General features: G+C 43.3%; 1 protein-coding gene across 4 annotated transcripts in view; it reads left to right on the top strand.

Annotated features, from left to right (window-relative positions):
• LOC126267943 (myosin-IIIb-like) overlaps positions 1-19,588 on the top strand; it is a 522,034-nt gene that overhangs the window by 39,608 nt on the left and 462,838 nt on the right. For 2 of the 4 annotated variants that reach the window (XM_049973257.1, XM_049973255.1), the window contains exon 2: positions 15,517-15,602. The exons of 1 other annotated variant lie outside the window; for it this stretch is intronic. The gene's annotated coding sequence lies outside the window, so the exon portion shown is untranslated. The remainder of the gene's footprint in view (positions 1-15,516; positions 15,603-19,588) is intronic. One more of the 4 variants, XM_049973259.1, reaches the window with a different exon arrangement.

Genomic DNA, 19,588 nt, shown 5'->3' with positions numbered 1-19,588 from the left:
TTCCGGCCACAGCAATGTCTGAGATTTGATGTTTTACCGGATTTTTGATATTCACGGTACACTCGTGAAATGGTCGTAGGAGAAAATCCCCGCTTCATAGCTACTTCGGAGATGCTGTGTGACATCGCTCGCGCCGAGTATAACACCCCGTTCATACTCCCTTAAATCTTGATACGTTGCCATGATGGCAGCAGTAACAGCTCTAACAATTGCGCCAGATCCTTGTCTTGTATAGGCGTTGCAGACCTCAGTGCCCTCTCACCCTGTTTACATATATCTGTATTTTGGATATGCATGCCTATACCAGTTTCTTTCGCGCTTCAGTGTACAATTATCCTCAAGAGCAAGGCCCTTTGACCCGTCCCGCCTCAGAATTGTTAACAGCATCTTTTTAAGGGAAGTCCAACATGCCTCTTTCCCATTCCTTTAATAATATTGCAACTTTAGTTACCCTTCTATATTCGTTCAACATGGTCTTTCAAGTTCAGGCTGTATTTATCAGTTACGATTGTAATGACGTCAGTTCGCGTCTAATGTAGGTGTTTCTTGTATGGTCTGGTAACAAATATGCCGCTACAAAGCGGAGGAAGTTAGTCTGACGACGCAATTTGCCGTGACTGATCTGATGTTTGGATTTAATATTCGCTACGATACAGCAGCAAAGACAAGGCTGTAACGTTTAATTAACGTTTCTTACCGTACATACGTTGTATGGTCCTCAGAAAAGTTTGAATCTAGTCAGTTTTAGCTCTACATCATGTTACTTGGGAAATTTAAAATTTCATACTAGATATTTAAACTCTTGCTTGTTCAATTATTCGTCCATCTGGAACAGTTATGGGTTCTAATACCTGAAGTGCCTTTGTGCGTGCCTGTAGCCGAATGTTTGAAATAGTTGGCGTAATTCTGGACTTGCTACTAATTGCGTGTTGTGCTTTGTATTCTTAAAAGTGTAAAATTTAACAAAAATGTAACAAAAATTTACCGAAGAATAATCGAAAATGTTAGTTAGTGCTTCTATAACAATGTTTTTATATAGAAATAGAAACCATTCATTTTACGTTCAATAGGACCAAACTGTTTTCACAAAGAAATATTGACCTTGTATTTGTGTCCTACGTTTCCACGACAAATTTCATTGAGCAATGCCTTTCTTTACCAGCTGAGCACTTTCGAAAGTAATCAAAGTGCTTGCAAAGTAATGTCGCCTTTCAGTGGTTAAGTCAGAAACGCCCAAGATCAGCATTTTTCTTCAAAACCATTCGTGCCGTACAGCGACAACTTGTACCCAACAGTGAGCGTGTTGTCGTTCATTGGACTAGAAGAGCACAAAAGATTTCCAATCTGTGTACTATACTTCGGGGCGAAGTGGCGTTAAGAGAATTCTGGAGAAGATTGAGGCAAGAACTGACCATAAAAGGAAGGGAATTGTTTCTGAGTGGTCTTGGAGTTCGCGCATTTAACTAGGAGGAAGACAAGATCATCTGTCAGATACAAGAAAGAAGCGTTCAGTTTGTTCGTGCCCTGACAAAGAATGCTGCTGATGTTCTTGTTAATGTTCCACTGAAGAAGCACCGTCTGAATGGCTATCTTTCATTGAATATGGTGGGAAGTGGAGGACAAAATGAAAGGGCTGTACGCTTACAAAGTATATTGTAAATACAACGATGTCACTGCACAAGTCTTCCTGCAAGGCCAGTTTGGTACAGACCATCGTGAATTGTGGAACAATACGGCTGTAGTCTTGTAGGTAATTGACTCAGATCCTACATCAAAGTGACAAGGTGTATTGGGAAATGCTATGGCCTATAATGTTTTTCAAGGCACTTTTTAATCAGAGATGTAAGAGTGCGATCTGCATAGAGAGAAATGTTGTTGCATTGAATCAGTGTTTAGAACATCCCGGCTGTCCTGAATAGCACAATCATCGGATGAAGGAATATTGTTCTCGTATGGTCATAAAGCCATTCAGTATTTCTAAGGATGTAGTATCGAATATGTGTTGACTTAATTTTGACAACCAACTCCATCTGCCACAACTAGTTTACCAGATTTCCTATCCAGATTACAGGCTGCTGCCAGGAATTAGCTTGAGGGCCTATAGTTTTGAAGACTGTTGTCCTATTTGAAACTAAAAATTTGCAAGGAACGGAAGAAACTGTGGACAAACTTTTTTTTTGTTTCGGAAAGTGAATACTGCCCGGTTATTTCTTTAAATTTTCATTAAGGAGTTTATGTACAGTTTACTATGTTACTGAAGGGAGAACGTGTTACATTGTTGAAAGTAGATTATTACACACAAAATGAAGTCAACAACTTAATGTTTGTGTGCAGTTTTGTGTTTTTTATGTAGCTATAGGACTTGATTTGTTCATTTGCATAAAAACATGTTTAAAAGCAAATAAAAGTTAGTGTCGCTACCTTCTGTGCGGAAAGACCCTCGTTCGATCCCTGGTACCTCCTTAGCGTCGTAGGGTCAAGTAAGGAACTGTTTAAATAAAGAAGCATGGACATCACCAGTATTTGTCTACTGGCAGTAAAGGCTGGAGCATCTGTCGACATGTAGGTCAAATGTCCCACGACCATATAGCGCTCCTCGTACTGCCTTGGAGGCAGCAATAGTATAATCGGAACAGGCCTGATCCTTCAGCAGTGTTTACTTTAGTCATTTAGTATAAAGCTGCAATTTGGCTCAGTTTGGCTCAGTTTGGCTCAGTTTGGCTCAGTTTGGCTCAGTTTGGCTCAGTTTGGCTCAGTTTGGCTCAGTTTGGCTCAGTTTGGCTCAGTTTGGCTCAGTTTGGCTCAGTTTGGCTCAGTTTGGCTCAGTTTGGCTCAGTTTGGCTCAGTTTGGCTCAGTTTGGCTCAGTTTGGCTCAGTTTGGCTCAGTTTGGCTCAGTTTGGCTCAGTTTGGCTCAGTTTGGCTCAGTTTGGCTCAGTTTGGCTCAGTTTGGCTCAGTTTGGCTCAGTTTGGCTCAGTTTGGCTCAGTTTGGCTCAGTTTGGCTCAGTTTGGCTCAGTTTGGCTCAGTTTGGCTCAGTTTGGCTCAGTTTGGCTCAGTTTGGCTCAGTTTGGCTCAGTTTGGCTCAGTTTGGCTCAGTTTGGCTCAGTTTGGCTCAGTTTGGCTCAGTTTGGCTCAGTTTGGCTCAGTTTGGCTCAGTTTGGCTCAGTTTGGCTCAGTTTGGCTCAGTTTGGCTCAGTTTGGCTCAGTTTGGCTCAGTTTGGCTCAGTTTGGCTCAGTTTGGCTCAGTTTGGCTCAGTTTGGCTCAGTTTGGCTCAGTTTGGCTCAGTTTGGCTCAGTTTGGCTCAGTTTGGCTCAGTTTGGCTCAGTTTGGCTCAGTTTGGCTCAGTTTGGCTCAATCTGTGTATTACAGTTTGACCCTTTTATTGAGATTTTCCTATTATAAGCTGATAAACATCAAATAACATCACCACATAATTAAAATTATCGCCTCTTAATGTGTCGTTCATCATAATCAACCATCAATGAATGATATCGTCAATACAAACATTGAAAAGCATAGGGACAATGGCAGCCTGGTCTGGCTCCTTGATTAGTATCTGAAGACTGAGCCATTAATTATAGCATGAATACTTATTTTGTTATTTTTGTATAATGACTACATATGATGGGACATCTATTCTCATAGCACAAACAGGGTGTTGCCAAACTATTTGTCAGATTAATACAGGAGGTAGAGAACATCAAAATATACAGTATATTTAGTTAGGGTTCATATGGCCACTGACCGCTATTTCTAATACTAGGGACGATAGCACAGGGGTAGTTTAGCATGCTAACTATAGCAGTGAAGTTCACAGGGACTGCTCTAGTGCGCAACCATTGGCCTCTATGCACTCAGTACACGATCGATCATTGCCTGGCGTGTCCATTCGAAGATTCCTGGCATGTTCTCAATTGTACCAGCAGCGACGGCAGTTCTAGCGAAGAGGTCTTCTATTTGCACAACGGTTTCGTACATCTACTGCTTGGCAGGCCCCCTGAAGCAGAAATCCAGAGACCTGGGGGGCCACGCCACAGGGCCACCTCGTCCGATCCATCGATTACAGAAGACGGCTCTCGGATGACTGCTGACAACAATGCTGAAATGGGCTAGCGCCCCATCTTGCTGCAATTAGTCCTTTGTCTAACATCCAGAGGTACATCCTACAGCAGTTACGGCTACTTATGTTCTACAGACGTGCTACATTTCCATCCGTTGAGGCGGAGTGCAAGAATGTAGGGCCAAGTTAACCATTTATCGGGAACGCAGGCTTGGAATCGGTGTTAATGAGCACGAGGATGAGTACCATTTGGATTGCTCAAACATGCAGGCTGTGGATACTAAAACAGCCTTCACAGGTAAACAAAGCTTCGTCGGTGTACAGGACCTCGACCGGAAATGAGGGGTGCAGGACAACTTACTGTAAAAACATTGCGCGAACTGCACGGTTTGGGGAAAATGTTTAGCAGATGCTAGTGTAATCACACAGAAGATGGAAAAAAAGAAACTGCTGGTCACGTAACACATTCTGCACAACGCTGTGTCTGATGGCATGGACGTGTACAATGCGTCGCGTACTTGCGGATGGAGTATCTTCAACATTTCGCACAATTTCGTCTTCTATTTCGGGATTCTGCAGTGTTAGATTCCGAACTGTATCAAGCATATGATGCTTGTGAATGAATCTGTTTTTCCAAGCAAACTTCAGAGTCAACCATCTTGGATGTCAGTACACACTTCTAGTCAGCGACACCAATATATCGTACGTCAGCTAACAAAAAGTTTCTCCACATTACAAGTTGACTTGAGAGTATGGTCTCTGATGTGCCAGAACATTATAATCACCAATCTGTTATCGGTATAAACCTGCCCAGGCGATAGCAGCGTCACCCGGCGAGGAATGACTGCTAGTTAGACACACGCACGGTGGATGTAGTATCAGGGAGCGTGCTGTCCGTGTGTAGAATGGGGAAAACGTGCAATCTATCTTAGTTCGACGGAGAGCAGATTGCGATAGCCCGGAGGCTCGGCACGAACATTTCGGAAACGTCACGACTCGTCGGGTGTTGGAGGAATGCTGTGGTGAGTGCTTCAAAACGTGGTGAAACCAAGGTGAAGCCATGTCCAGACATCGAGGTGTTGCGCGGCCACCTCTCATTACAAATGTCTGATGTGGCAGGCTGCAAAGACTGGTAAAACAAATAGGCGGCGAACTGTGGCGGAACGAACATCAGACTTCAATGCGGGCAGAGTGCATCGAACACTCGTAACGATGGTCCTCCGCAGCCGATGACCCATACATGTGTCAATGTTAACACCACGACATGGACAACTGCGAAATGGGCACGTGACCATCGGCACTCTACGTTGACGCAGTGACAGACCGCTGAATGGCCTGATGAATCTCTATATCTTCATCTTGCCGATTGGAGGGCGCGAATCCTTCGTTTTCCGGGCAACAGTTCCCTGCCACCTATACCGCACGACAGAGAGACTGGCAGCGGCTCCATTATGCTCTAGGGAACATTAACATGGGCATCCATGGGTCCAGTGGAGCTCGTGCAAGGCACCATGACGGCCAAGGAGTATCGTACACTAGTTGCAGACCACGTACCCCTCAACGACGGCTTTGTTTCCCGACGGCAATCGTTTTTTGTAGAAGTAAATGCGCCATGTCACAAGGGCGGGAGTGTGATGGAACTGTCGAGGAACGAGCAAAGAGTTCCAATTATGTTCTGGCCACTCGACTTGGCATATCTGAACCTAAACAAAGATATCTACGATGTGATTGGACGTGGCGTCATAGCTTACCGCCCCCCTCCCCGCAACTTACAGAAATTCGTGACTTGTGTGTGCAGATGTGATGCGAACTGCCTCCAGTGACGTAGCAAGGCTTTGTTCATTCCATACCACTACGCATCGTCGCTGTTCTCCGTGCCAAGGGCGGATATACCGGCTATAAAGTAGGTTTTCATAATGCTCTGGCTGATCAGTGCATGTTCCTTATCTAAATATTTTGATGTTCTCTGCTCCTGTGTTAATCCGAATGACTGGTTTTGGAACACCACTGAAGGTTTACCATAACAAGAAACACACTTCAGCTCGATACACGTTGCAATTTGCTGTGGACTTGTCCCTGTTAAAGGAGCAAAATGTAGCCCCATTTGACAGGGTCATTAAAGACGGAGGATAAGATTTCAATTAGACTTTGGTATTTTCAGAGGTTCATCATAGCTTTCGTCTGAAGTGAGTTGCGGGAAGCGCGGAAAACAAGTGATAGTGGAATGACGGAATTAGAACCCCGCTCTGTTGGCTGCGTTACTTTTGCCTGTTGTGTCCTAGATCAGAGACGAAAATCATTGTGGTACTTGTGGGCGTTATGATGCGGCTGGGACTTTTCGCGCCGCCGTTGGGGCGAGACGGCGAGCAGCAGGAAGAAGCGGGGAAGCGTGGCCGTCGCGTCGCGTCGCGCCAGCCGAGGCGTCGAGTCGCTCCACGCTTTCGCGCCGATATCGGCTGTGCACGCTTCACCTCGCTGCTCCCCGCGCAGCCCCTGTGCGTTCCGCTCCGCTCCCCTCCTCACCCCAACGCTTTGCTTTGCATCGCTCTGCAAGCTGACTGCCAGTGCGCGCTGCTTGGCTACGCGCGGCGACTTGGTCCCCCGCTAGCGGCTCTATTTCCGCACCGACAACCCAGAGATGGTGCGAGATGGCATTGCACCTTACACTGAGCTGACAGGTCACGAGACGACTTCCGATACCGTGTCGGATCTCCTTTTACCCGGCTTACTGCAGCAACTCGACGTGGCGTGGACTAAACAAACCGTTGGGCGACATATTCAGCCATGATGCCTCTTCAGCGATCCATAATTGCGGTTTTACAGCTGCAGGGACTTGTACACGAACTAAAACTCTCGATTATGTCATACAATGAAGCCTTTTCACGAACGGATGGAACCGTTGTTGTTACTTCTTCCGGGTTATATGACAAAATTTTGCTGAAACAGAAAGTGAAACCGGTATTCAGACCTACCAGAAAAATTCAAGTACTTCGTTCTGTTAAAGATAGGCCACCATTATCATTTAGCGGTATGTGTAAAATTCCGTGTACTTCTGGCAAGGTCTATATTGGTACTACGAAAAGAAGTGTGAATACGAGGCTACAGGAGCATAAAAGTCTTTGCCGACTGGGAGAAATAGATAAATCGGCCGTTGCGGAATATGCACTTCAGTCAGGTGACCATATAGTTAAGTTTTCTGAAACTACAGTTTTAAGTGTTACCACGAACTATTATCCACGACTGTATAGGGAGGCTATTGAAATTTATAAACATGAAGATAATTTTAATAGAAAAGAAGAGGCTTTGAAATTAAGCGAGATATGGACAGTGGCGTTACAGAATCGATAAGTGATTTTTATCTATGACTGACTATTGATAGTTACATTTTATCTTTGAATAGTTTTCTCTCAGCTACTATGTGCAAGCTAGACCACGCCCACATTCCTCAGTATTTAGGCCGCTCTCCGACGCCCGACTCGTCAGTCGGCGGGACTCAACAGGACCAGCCATACCTCTGAGGATGTCCAACGTAGTATTGGACGAAGCGTTAGGAATAGAAGTATTCCATGGACCACGGCCATATAACCCGGAAGAAGTATCAACGTCTCGATTATGTCACATAAATGTTCAATGAGATTCATGTCGGGCGATCTGGGTGGCCAAACAATTTTCTCGAATTGTCAATGTTTAAGTCAATCACGAAAAGTAGTGGCCCAGTTACATGCCGCATTGTCTTTCATAATCTCCTTCGTTCTTTGGGAAAATTAAATTCATGATTTGCCGCAAATGGTCTCCAAGTAGCCGGGCATGCAGAGAACCCAATCCATTCCATGTAAATACAGCCCATTGTGGAGCCACCACAAGCTTGCACAGTGCCTCGTTGAAATCGTGGGCCCATGGCTTCGTGGTATCTGTGCCACACTCGAACCCTACCATCAGCTCTTACCAACTGAAACTGGGACTCGTCTGACCAGGCCACGGTTTTCCAGTCGTCTACAGTCCAACCGATATGGTAATGCTGCTAGCAAAGGCACTCGCGCCGTTCGTCTGCTGCCGTAGCCCATTAACGCAGAATTTCGCTGCCCTGTCGTAGCGGATACGTCCGTCGTAGGTCCCACATTGATTTCTGCAGTTATTTCACGCTGTATTGCTTATGTCTTAGCCCTGACAACTGTAAACGCCGCTTCTATCGGTCGTTGTGTGAAGACCGTCGGCCACGGCGTTGTCGGTGGTGAGAGGTTGTTGTTGTTGTTGTTGTTGTTGTTGCAAGCCTATTCATCTCTGAGTAACTACTACATCCTACATCCTTTTGAATCTCTTGGTCTCCCTCTACGATATTTGCCCTCCACGCTTCCCTCCAATGCTAAATTGGTGATCCCTTGATGCCCTTCTTCGGGAACCACACGTTTGTCTGGCCTCTCAACAGATACCCACCGCTGTGGTTGCACCTACGGTACGGCCATCTGTATCGCTGAGGCACGCAAGCCTCCCCTCCAACGGCGAGGTTCATAATTCATCGGAGGGGGTGGGGGAAGTGGAAGTGGTGAGAGGCAATGGCTGAAATCTGGCATCCTCGGCACACACTTGACACTCTGCTTATCGAAATACTGAATTCCCAAACGATTTCCGAAACAGAATGATCCATGCATGTAGCTCCAAATACCATTCCGCGTTCAAAGTCTTAATTCCCATCGTGTGAAGAAGACAGTGTTGGAAGCCGTTTCACGTGGATCACCTGAGTACAGTCCGCCTCTGTTGCGTAGCATTAGCATTACCGCCTACCACGCAGGGAGCCCGGGTTCGATTCCCGGCAGGGCACTGGGTGTTGTATGTCCATTTTCATCATCATTGACGCTCAAGTCGCCGATGTGGCGTCACGTAAAAAGGTCCGAACCCCCCGAATGGGGCCTGTCGGCCAACAATGCCATACCATCATTTCCATTTAACTGAGTACAAATGACAGTTCCGCCAATGCACTGCCTTTTTATACCTAGTGCACGCCACGCTACCGCCATCTGTATACTAGCATATCGCTGTCCCCCGGCTTTGTCTCCTCTGTCTGTAGTTTAATATTTGGAGCTAAGGTACAGAGCTGTTTTGATCTTCAGGCTGAAGACTGTTTTGTTGCAGCCCTGCACGCTAGTCTATCCTGGTGGAAGCTGTTCTAGGCTCCGTCTCTGCGTCTTTTAATGAAGTTATTTCATAAACGTCTTTTCTCCCCAGTTCGACTCCGAACCCCGTCATTAGTTACTCCCTCTACCCATCTAATTTTCAACGTTCTTCTATAGCAACACATTTCAAAAGCTTGTATTCCCGTTTTGTACAAACTGTTCGTTCATGTTTACCACCTGCCAACGCTACGCTGCACCAAAGTTTTCAGAAGAAAAAACTTGCTAACATTTAAAATCCTGTTCAATGTTGACGAATTTCTCTTTTTACAAACGTTTCTCTTCGTATTATCAGTCTACATTTTATATCGTCTCTACTTTGATCGTCATTAGTTATTTTACTGCCTCAACAGCAACATTTTTCTAATATTGTCCATCTTGAGGACCAGAGGTAGCCATTGTTACACAATTGTTATTAATATTTTAGCGTACAACGACTAATATGGGGAACATAATCGACAGCAACATGTTTCGCGCGTCATGCTCCCATCATCTGGCAGTCTAAGTTATCCAACACAAAATGCACTTCAGAAACAGTCAAGGACAAAATATAAAAAAAACACAAAATTACTTGGACACGAAGTCTTTGTCTTAATTGAAAAATTGCAACACCAGATTCTCTACTCCGCTTATCCATGTTATCGCACAGACACCAAAGCGTTAAGGCGGTAAACACGCGCGTCACATCTCCTGCCTATCCTTGTAACGCACATTAAAAGTGATAGCATACTTAAGATACAAACTGGCGAGGATGGTAATGCTTTCTCAGCGGTTTTTAGACCTTTTTTAAGGTTGCCGTTAGTGCGATAAATATGAAAGTTTTTGCACAGATAATTAGTTGATATTGTCTCCCCATGCCATTTCTAACACATTTGGTTCGATATGGAACGGCGGGTGGCTCACTGTCGTCTGTCATAGCCGTAGACTTGTTTACGAAGTGGAGGTGCACAACAGGCAGCTGATGTGACCGGTATTTGCCGCGTTACGAACGGAACGCTTCGGTGGATGGGCGGTAACATTGATAAATGGAGCAGGCAATCTGTTGTTGCTATTTTCTAAGAAAGACGTGGACTTAGTGTCCAAATAATTTTGATTTTATTTTTTACCTTGAGTGCTTCTGAACTGCGTTTTATGTAGGATTAACTTAGGCAGATGATACAAGATTGACTCCAGAAACCTGCTGCTGTGGATTATGTTCCTAATATTAGTGGTTGTATGCTAAAATATTTATAACAAAGTTGATCTTCCAATTTTCAGTATTCCGTTTCCTTATCCAAGTCCCATAGAATCACGTTACGGAAATAAACTACGTTCCATTACTCTTGTTCTAATTTTATTGGTGCTCACATTAAAACCTGTTTCTCAAGGCGCTATTCATTTCGCTCAACTGCTCTTCCAAATCTTTTCGTGTTTTACTGATATAATAGTTGGAATCAGAAGATCTTACATTTTTAACTTTTTTCCTGACCGTTACTATCTTTCCCAAACATCTCCTTGTTTTCCTTCACAGCTGAAGAAGATCAGGTGTGTGTGTATGTGTGTTGTTCTTAGCATAAGTTAGTTTAAATAGTGTGTAAGACTAGGGACCGATGTCCTAAGCAGTTTGGTCCCTTAGGAATTCACACACATTTGAACATTTGAAGAAGATCGGGGATACGCTACATTCATGTCTCACTTCCTACAGGTTCCCTTTCATGTCTTTCGACTCGCTTAACTGTAGTCTGGTTTCTATACAACTTACATATAGCCATTAGGTCCTTTTATTTCATTGCAGCTACTTCCACGAATTCCTGTGCCAAGTTTTCGTCTCAAAGTAGCACTTGCTTATTTACTAGATGTATCGAAATCTCTATGCAGCTCCCTCTAGTACCATCGAAGTTATTCCCTGATGTCTTAACAGATGTCCTATCACCATATACCTTCTTCTTTTCAGTGTTTTCCACATACTACTTCCCTTGCCGATTCTGCGGAGAACCTCTTCATTCCTTACCTCAACAGTCCACCTAATTTTGAACCTTCTTCCGTAGTAGCATATCTCGGATGCTTGTTCTTTTCCCATTTTCGTACAGTCCATATTCCACTACCATACAATTCTGTTGCTCCCAACGAACATTCTCAGAAATTTCTTGCTCAAACTATGACCTGAGTTTGATTCAAGTAGACTTCGGTTGCCCAGGAATGCCTTCCTTGCCTGTGTTAGTATGCTTTTTATTTCCTCCTTGCTCCGTCCGTCATATTTTATTTTGCTGCCTAGGTAGCAGAATTCCTTAACTTCATCTATTTTGTGATCATCAATCCTGATTTTAAGTCTATCGCTTTTCTTTCTGCTACTTCTCGTAACTTCCGCATTTCTTCGATTTACTATCAGTCCACGTTCTGTACTCATTACACTATACAGCAGATCCTGCAATTCCTCTAACAATGTAATCAGCGAATCTTATCACTGAAATCCTTCCACCTTGAATTCTAATTCCATTCTTCAACTTTTCTTTTATTTCCGCCATTGCTTCTTCGATGTATATATTGAACAGTAGGAGCGAAAGACTACATTCCTGTCTTACATCCTTTTAAATCCGAGCACTTCATTCTTGGTCTTCCACTCTTATTGTTCCCTCTTGGTTCTTGTACGTATGGAATATTTCCCGTCTTTGCCTATAGCTTACCCCAAATTTTCTCAGAATTTCGAGCACATGGCTCCATTTGATATTGTCGAACGCTTTTCTAGGTCGACAAATCCCATGAAGGTGTCTTGATTTTTCTTTAGTCTCGCTTCCACTACCAGCCGCAAGTCAGAATTTCCTCTCTGGTGCCTTTACCTCTAAATTTAAAAGTGCTATAAATGCGGACTTCTCTTTTCATCTCTCTTCTAAAATAATCCTTGGAAATGCTGCCAGATTCATTGACACATTGAATTACTTAGTATCATCAAAGGTTCAAAATGTAGCGTCGTTTTTGTAAAACAGGATCAGCTCTTATTTATATTTCGTGTGGCAAAAGAAGCAACCTGAGATCTAGCAGCGCTGTTGCCGTCTCCTAGCTGCGAAACACGAAAGGCTGGTGGCAGTGGTGGTAACACAGCAGCATTGCTGAAAACAATAGTCGTCTATAAAGTTGTGGCAAGACAGGCGTTGCCAAAGTGACGTATGACCAAGGGAAAGCTAGACGCCGCCGCATGTAGGAAACTTAGGGTACTTTGGAAAACAGACAAGACGATGTATGCATACAAAGAGCTCAGATGGCAAGCCAGCACTAAGCAAGAAAGGAAAACTGAAAGGACCAAGAAATACATGGACTGTAACTTGAAGACAATATTATGGAAGAGCTAGCCATTACTGTTCTGGATAGGTTCACACTTTGCCTATTAACGCGCAGTATCGACCTTGCTTTACTTGGTGGTAATAATCTTCCTCACTTTTTTTGCACTTTCGCAACTCGTTCCGGACATTCGATCGTGTAAAACAAATACGTAGTACAGAGAAAAACACACACAAACTTCTTACGTTACCTCTAGTAAGCGTCGTCTGCAGTTAACTGTCGCATCTGGCAGCTAAGGTAGCAAGGCGATATCACAACAGCGAACAGAAGGCGTGACCGAACTCATTCTGATTGTTTGTTGTTTTGGTAGTTGTCCTATAAACAACTAATTATGTACCACTTTGTCATTCTAATCCAGGCGTAATGACGGAAGCCCAGATCAGTCATCCAGACTATTGCCACTGCAAGTACTGAAAATGTTGCTATTCTCTTCATGAAACACAGGTCAGTTTGGAACTCCACAGGTGCCTCGAAATTGCGGTTGCACTTACGGTACGGATATCTACACCGCTGATGCAAGCAAGCCATCTCACCTCAGCGAGAGTGATGGTTCATGGTGTGAATGTGTTGCAACATTATGAAAAATGCAGGTAATGGAGCGAAAGAAGAGATCGGACAAAGAGTGTTTGGTGTGGGTGCCTTCAGCGTCTACACTACGCCATGTAGCGCGATTTACGGAAAAGCATGTATAACCAAATTTCGGAGATCGTGAATTTGTGTTCAGGAGAAATGAAGCAAAACGCGAGGCAGAACTGACCATTAGGCTTAACCTGTAAGACAGGTTGAAGAAAGGGAAAAGTAAGTTTTATACCATTTGTAGATTTCGGAAAAGCTTTCGACGCTGTTGATTGGAATGCGGTCCTTAAAGTTCTAAATATAGTGTAAGTAAAATCCGTGGTGCGGAAGGTTATTTACAGCTTGAACAAAAAAGACTCTATAGTTGTAAGAATCGGAAAGCATGTAAGGAAAACAGTGGTCGAGAAGGGAGTGAGACAGGTTTGTAGCCTATTCCTGATGTTGTTTAGTCTGTACATCGAGCCAGCAGTAATGGAAACCAAGCAGAAATTGGGAGAAAGAATTGGAGTTCAGGAGGAGAAATAAAAACTTCGAGGTTGACCGATGACACCATAATTCTGACAATATGCTGAGGACTTGGAAAAGCAGGTGATAGGAATAGATGGTATCTTGAAAAGAATTTAAACGATAAACATAAACAGGAGCGAATCAATGGTAATGGGATGATGGCGAATTAAATCAAGTGACGCTGAGTGAATAAGATTAGAATATGAGACAGTAATAGTAGCAGACGAATTTGCTTTTCGGGCAGCAAATTATCAAGGTAGAGAAGATATAAAATGCGGACTGGCAACAGCAAGAAACAAATTTCTGGAAAAGAGGAATTTGTTAAAATCTAATGTAAATTTAAGTGTTGGGAAGTCTTTCCTGAAGGTATTTGTCCACAGTGTAACCTTCTACGGAACTGAAATGTGTATGGTAAACAGTTCAGACATAAGGAGAATAGAAGCTTTTGAAATGTGGTGCTACAGAAAAACTCCGAAGAGTAGGTAGATAGATCTAAAAGCTAATGGGGAAAAATGAAATTTGATACAAATTTTCAAAAAAAGAAAAAAGCGATCTGTTGATAGTACATATGCTGTGGCACTCGTCCCAACGAAGGTTCGAGTCCTCCCTCGGACATGGGTGTGGGTGTGTGTTTGTGTTTGTGTGTGTTTGTCCTTACGATAATTTAGATTAAATAGTGTATAAGCTTAGGGACTGATGACCTTAGCAGTTAAGTCCTATAAGATTTCACAGACATTTGAACATTTTTTTGTGTTTTTTTGTACATTATAACGTCCACATAAGCTCGTGACAGCAGTTAAATGACCACAACTAGCTCACTCCATGCCTTACAAAGGTACATATAAAATTGCCTCACTCTCGCAAACAACCTTGGCTGTTGTATAAGGAATACAGGCAGCTAGGAACCCACGTATCCGTTGCTATTCATTTTCTAACGAGGCTGCGTGTATTAGAAACTTAATACAGGGTGCTCGACATGAAACCAGTACGCCTCACGTACCAGTTAATGATCTCTAGTCGAACTGCTTCTAGATTGGACTGGGTGGCCGTGGCCACCACTTCCAGCATCTCTTATAAACAGATAACTACGTATTTTTTTAGTGTTACTGTTATCTATTATTTCTTAGTTAATTCTTACTTGAATCTTTGGTGTGAGGCGTACCGATTTTATGTGTACGTCCTATAAAATCCATACGTGAAACCCACCCTAGACACCCCACAAACGATTATGGATTATATTTCGTTGTAGCGCCACCAAAGTTGGTGTAAATACATTAGCTGTTAACAAACACGTATATCAAGTGAATTACTCATTCAGGAGACTATGCACTCTCTGAAATATTAGTTTCCGACCATTAGTTCCATGTCCTCTCCCGTCAGTATGGTTCTTGGCTCTGAAGGATTTTGTGTATCCTGTTGCAATACCATGAACGTTCGAGCTAACAGTAAGCGTGTAAAGGGAATTATGCTTTGAACGATCTGATATCAGTGTGCGTTCACACAGCGTAGAACACTAGAGTCTCTGGGTGAAACAAATATCACCTTCACTAAAGGCTTCACGGTACGCTCAGTTCATTAAGAAGAGAACAGCAAGCTCAAGAGGGAAGGAAAATCGTAGTATTTAAGAGTTTTGTATAACGAAAGTGGCTTAGGAGGGGAAGCTGTTCGGTCTAAACAACGCTTGGGCTTGTCCACATCCACCGGTTTCTTATTACTAATATTTATTGCTGCCCACTAAAATAAAGTTTACATATACAGTTTTGAAATGAAATGAAGTTGCTACTTGCTTAACACACTCCTGAATTTTCTTTGTTACATGGCGAACGTAGCTTCTTCATGCTTTGTGTATCATCTATGAAGATGACTAAAGATTTCTTTTTGTTTTTCAGGGACAGCTAAAACCGAGCCTTCGCTGACGAAGTGACAGAACGCCTCTAGGTAGACTTGCTTGCACCGTATTTTCATCATATTTTCGGTAAGTTTAGACTGGAATTCCGTAGATTCAATGCAGAAAATGTTTACATCCGATAGTGATTTTTTGACCTCACTGTATGCGACGAATTTTACATCTACTCCTTGCCATAAAGAGCAATAAACAGAATGCGGAATATTTCCCTTTGCTTTTTTACCACGACAACCAATCTTCGTGTTCGGCTTTTCTTGTTGGCTTTTCTTGTTGATAACGTAAGATATCTCGTAATCTAGATAGCGACGGCGTACTGGAACTTGTTTTTTGTTTTCCAATGTATCTTCGTCCTTTTTTTAGAAGCACCGTTATCCACATGCCAAACAAGCGGAGCAGATCTGGTCCTCTCATTGACAGTTCCTTTGCATTGAGAGCTATGGAGCATTCTAGAAAGATAGTAAAATCGCTCATACGCAAGGAGACTCCATATGCGTTTCTATGGTACTTCTGGAGAAACTGGCCACCTTGTTCCCTCAACACCAGTCCCATCAAAAGGACGTTGTTTCAACGTTCACCACCTACAAATATAAGAAAAATCTGAGCCGCTAACTGAAATGAGATGCGTCAACTCCTCTCCAGAAATCGTTTCCTGGGTATTTAGTTATGTTCAGTCACTGAAGTCCGTTGAATTAAAGTTGGTTCTGCAGGGAATAAAGTGCGTAAGGTAAAAGAATGCCCTGAATATCAATGTTGGTTCGAGCATTGCAAAACGCCGTAATAAAAGAATAAATCATGGAATAGAAAAGCAATTACAATCTCTTAGTAGGGAAAGGCCTCAGGACCCGATGACATACCTGTAAGATTCTACAAACATTATGCGAAAGAACTTGTTCTCATTCGAGCAGCAGTCTATCGTAGTTCACTGGAGCAATGAAGGGTACCTAACGATAGGAAAAAAGCGCAAGTCAGTCCCGTTTTGAAAAAGGGTCATAGGACAGATGCACTTAATTATAGGCCTATGTCATTGACGTCAATCTGTTGTAGAATTGTGCAGCATGTTTTATGCTAAAGACTTATGATATTTTTGAAGAACAAAGTCTCTAAAAATCAATATGGATTCCGACAACAGAGATCCTGCGAAAGTTAGCTCGCTCTGTACCTGCGGGAGATCCTCAGCGTAGACGACGGCGCTCAGGCTGATGCCGTGTTCCTTGACTTTGGGAATGCATTTGACACCGTCCGGCACTGTCGTTTAGTGAAAAAAATACGAGCTTACAGAGTATCGTACCAGATTTGCGACTTCCTTGCAGACAAAACTCCACACGTCGCTCTTAACGGAACTATCAACCGATATAATTTTCGGAGTACCTCCAAGAAGTGTCATAGCAGTGTTATTGTTTACAATCTATTTACATGATTTAGTGGAAAGCGTCGGAAGCTCTTCGAAACTGTTTGCAGATGATGCACTCGTCTACAAGAAAGCAGAAACGCCAGAAGACTGGCAAAATGATAACGACATGGACTGACGATTGGTGCGGACTTTGACAGTTGATCCTGAAAGTAAATAAATGTAACACGTTGTGCATGCATCGGAAAAGATTTCCGCTGTTGTAGAGCTACACTATTGATGACAAATTGATGGAAACCGTGTCTGTCATAAAATATCTGGGAGTAACAATAAAGAGCGACCTTAAGCGAAACGACCACAGACGAGTAAAACGAGTAATAGAAAAAGCAGATGCCAGACTGAAATTTATAGCAAGAAACTTCAGGAAATGTAAATCATCCACAAAGAAAGTAGCTTACAATGTACCTGTTCGAAGGATTCTTGCGTACTGTTCGTCAATCTTGGACCATTACCAGTTAGGACTGATAGAAGAGACAGAGAAGATCGAACGAAGAGCGGCGCGTTTCGTCGCGGGATCGTTTAGTCGCGCCAGAGCGTTAGTGATGCTCAACAAACTCCGGTGGTGGACGCTAAAAGAGAGGTGTTGTGCATCACGGAGAAGTTTACTACTGAAACTTGAGAGAGTACTTTCGAGGAAGAGCTGGACAACATATTACTTACTCCACATTCATCTCGCGAAATGACATCGATGATAAAATTCGAGAAATTACAGCCAATACAAAGGCTTAACCACAATCATTCTCCCCACGAGACACTCGCGAAACAGGGAAGGATATTTAGGTAGTGGTATCAGAAGTACCCTTCGCCACATACCGTCAGGTGGCTTGCGGAGTAGTGATGTAGATGTAGCTGTCAGACATTTGAAAAGGCTTACCCACCTATTTGTAGGTGGGCTGTTGTATACAGTAGACTCACGATCAAGGAGTAATTCGGCACATTCATATACAAAAATTTCTTGTTACTGTCAAACTGACTAAAAAATAGATAGGTAGCCATTCCTCCCTAATTCACACTTGGCGATGGAAAACTGCAGCTGGCTTTTTCGCAGGCTGCAGCCTCCACTTTCGCCGCGTCATTTCTCTTTCTTCCGTAAAATGTTCTTGAACATCGACAACATGCCAGTCTTCATTTCAAGACACTTCATTCCTACAGACTTTCTGCTCGGAATTTACTAATGCCGAGTGGAAATTCGCCATTAGTCAACAACACGATATACATGTTATAGAGCTGGATGGAGAGAAAATTATTTAATTTTAGTCACGTTTCAACTCATAGATAAAGAACCCTTGATGAATGCAATCGTAGAGAACTCAGGTGCAGGAATATAAATTGTCAGGTTGAACAGATAAGACAATATGTCACTCAGACGAGAACACCAAGGAATGAAACAACTCATACCAAAGATATGGACCATGTGATCACTGTTGCTTCTGATTCAGTGCCGGTACGCCGATAATGAATATTAGTGGGTCCATATGCTGTCCTTTGGAAGTGTGGATACTGTTCCCTGCCCCTGTGTGTTAATCATTCAAATTTACACTCATATGTTGAATTATGGAAGAACGTAGAACACTGCAACACATTTGTTGGTAAACATGACTCTGCAAGTACGGCGTGCGTTAAAACGTATTATTTCAAATATTCACTATTTTGCTAAATAACACCGTATATATGACACTTCTTAATCAGCTGATCATACTGCATGCCAAGCTATGTTTCTTCAGCGACTTCTGCTTTTTAGTCTTTACGTCCGTTATACGCGGAGCTGACAAAAGTCGTGGGGGTACCTCCTAATGCGAAGCCTACTTCGTATTAGGAGGTATCCCCTCCTTTTGCCCGGTGTAGTGGAGCAACTCGACGTGGCATGGACTCAACATGTAGTTGGAAGTCCCTTGCAGAAATATTGAGCCATGGTGACCCTGTTGCCGCCAATAACTGCGAAAATGTTACCGGTGCAGGATTTTGTGCACCAACTGATCTCTCGACTATGTCCCGTAAATGTTCGATGGCATTCATGTCAGGTGATTTCGATGGCCAAATCATTCGCTTCAGTTGTCCATAAAGGTCTTCACCCCAACCGCGAACAACGGTAGTGCGGTGACATGGTGCATTGTCATTCATAAAAATTCCATCGTTGTTTCGGAACATGAAGTCCATGAATGACTGCAGATAGTCTCCCTGTATCCGAATACCTCCATTTCCTGTCAATGATAGGTCGAGCAGAACCACAGAAACACACAAAGAAAGCCGACACATTTTTGGAGCCGCCACTAGCTTGGACAGTGCCTTGTTGACAAATTGGGTCCATGGCTACATGGGGTCAGCATCACACTCGAACTCTAGCATCAGCTCTTACCAACTGAAATCGGGACTCACCTAATGAAGCCACGGTTTTCCAGTCTAGAGTCCGACCGATATGGTAACGAGATCAGGAGAAGCACTGCAGGCGATTTCGTGGTATTAGCAAAGGCACTCACGTCGGTCGTCTGTGGAATAGTCCACTAACGCCAGATTTCAGGACATTGTCCGAACGGATTCGTTCGTCATGCGTCCCATATTGATTTCTGCAGTTATCACGCAGTGTTGCTTGTCTGTTAGCACTGACAACACTATGCAAACACCGCTGCTATCGGTCGTTAAGTGAAGG

This window comes from Schistocerca gregaria, chromosome 4 (assembly GCF_023897955.1).
Source record: "Schistocerca gregaria isolate iqSchGreg1 chromosome 4, iqSchGreg1.2, whole genome shotgun sequence".
In the NCBI taxonomy this organism is placed as follows: Eukaryota; Metazoa; Arthropoda; class Insecta; order Orthoptera; family Acrididae; genus Schistocerca; species Schistocerca gregaria.
This window is presented reverse-complemented; position numbering and strand designations above follow the sequence as displayed.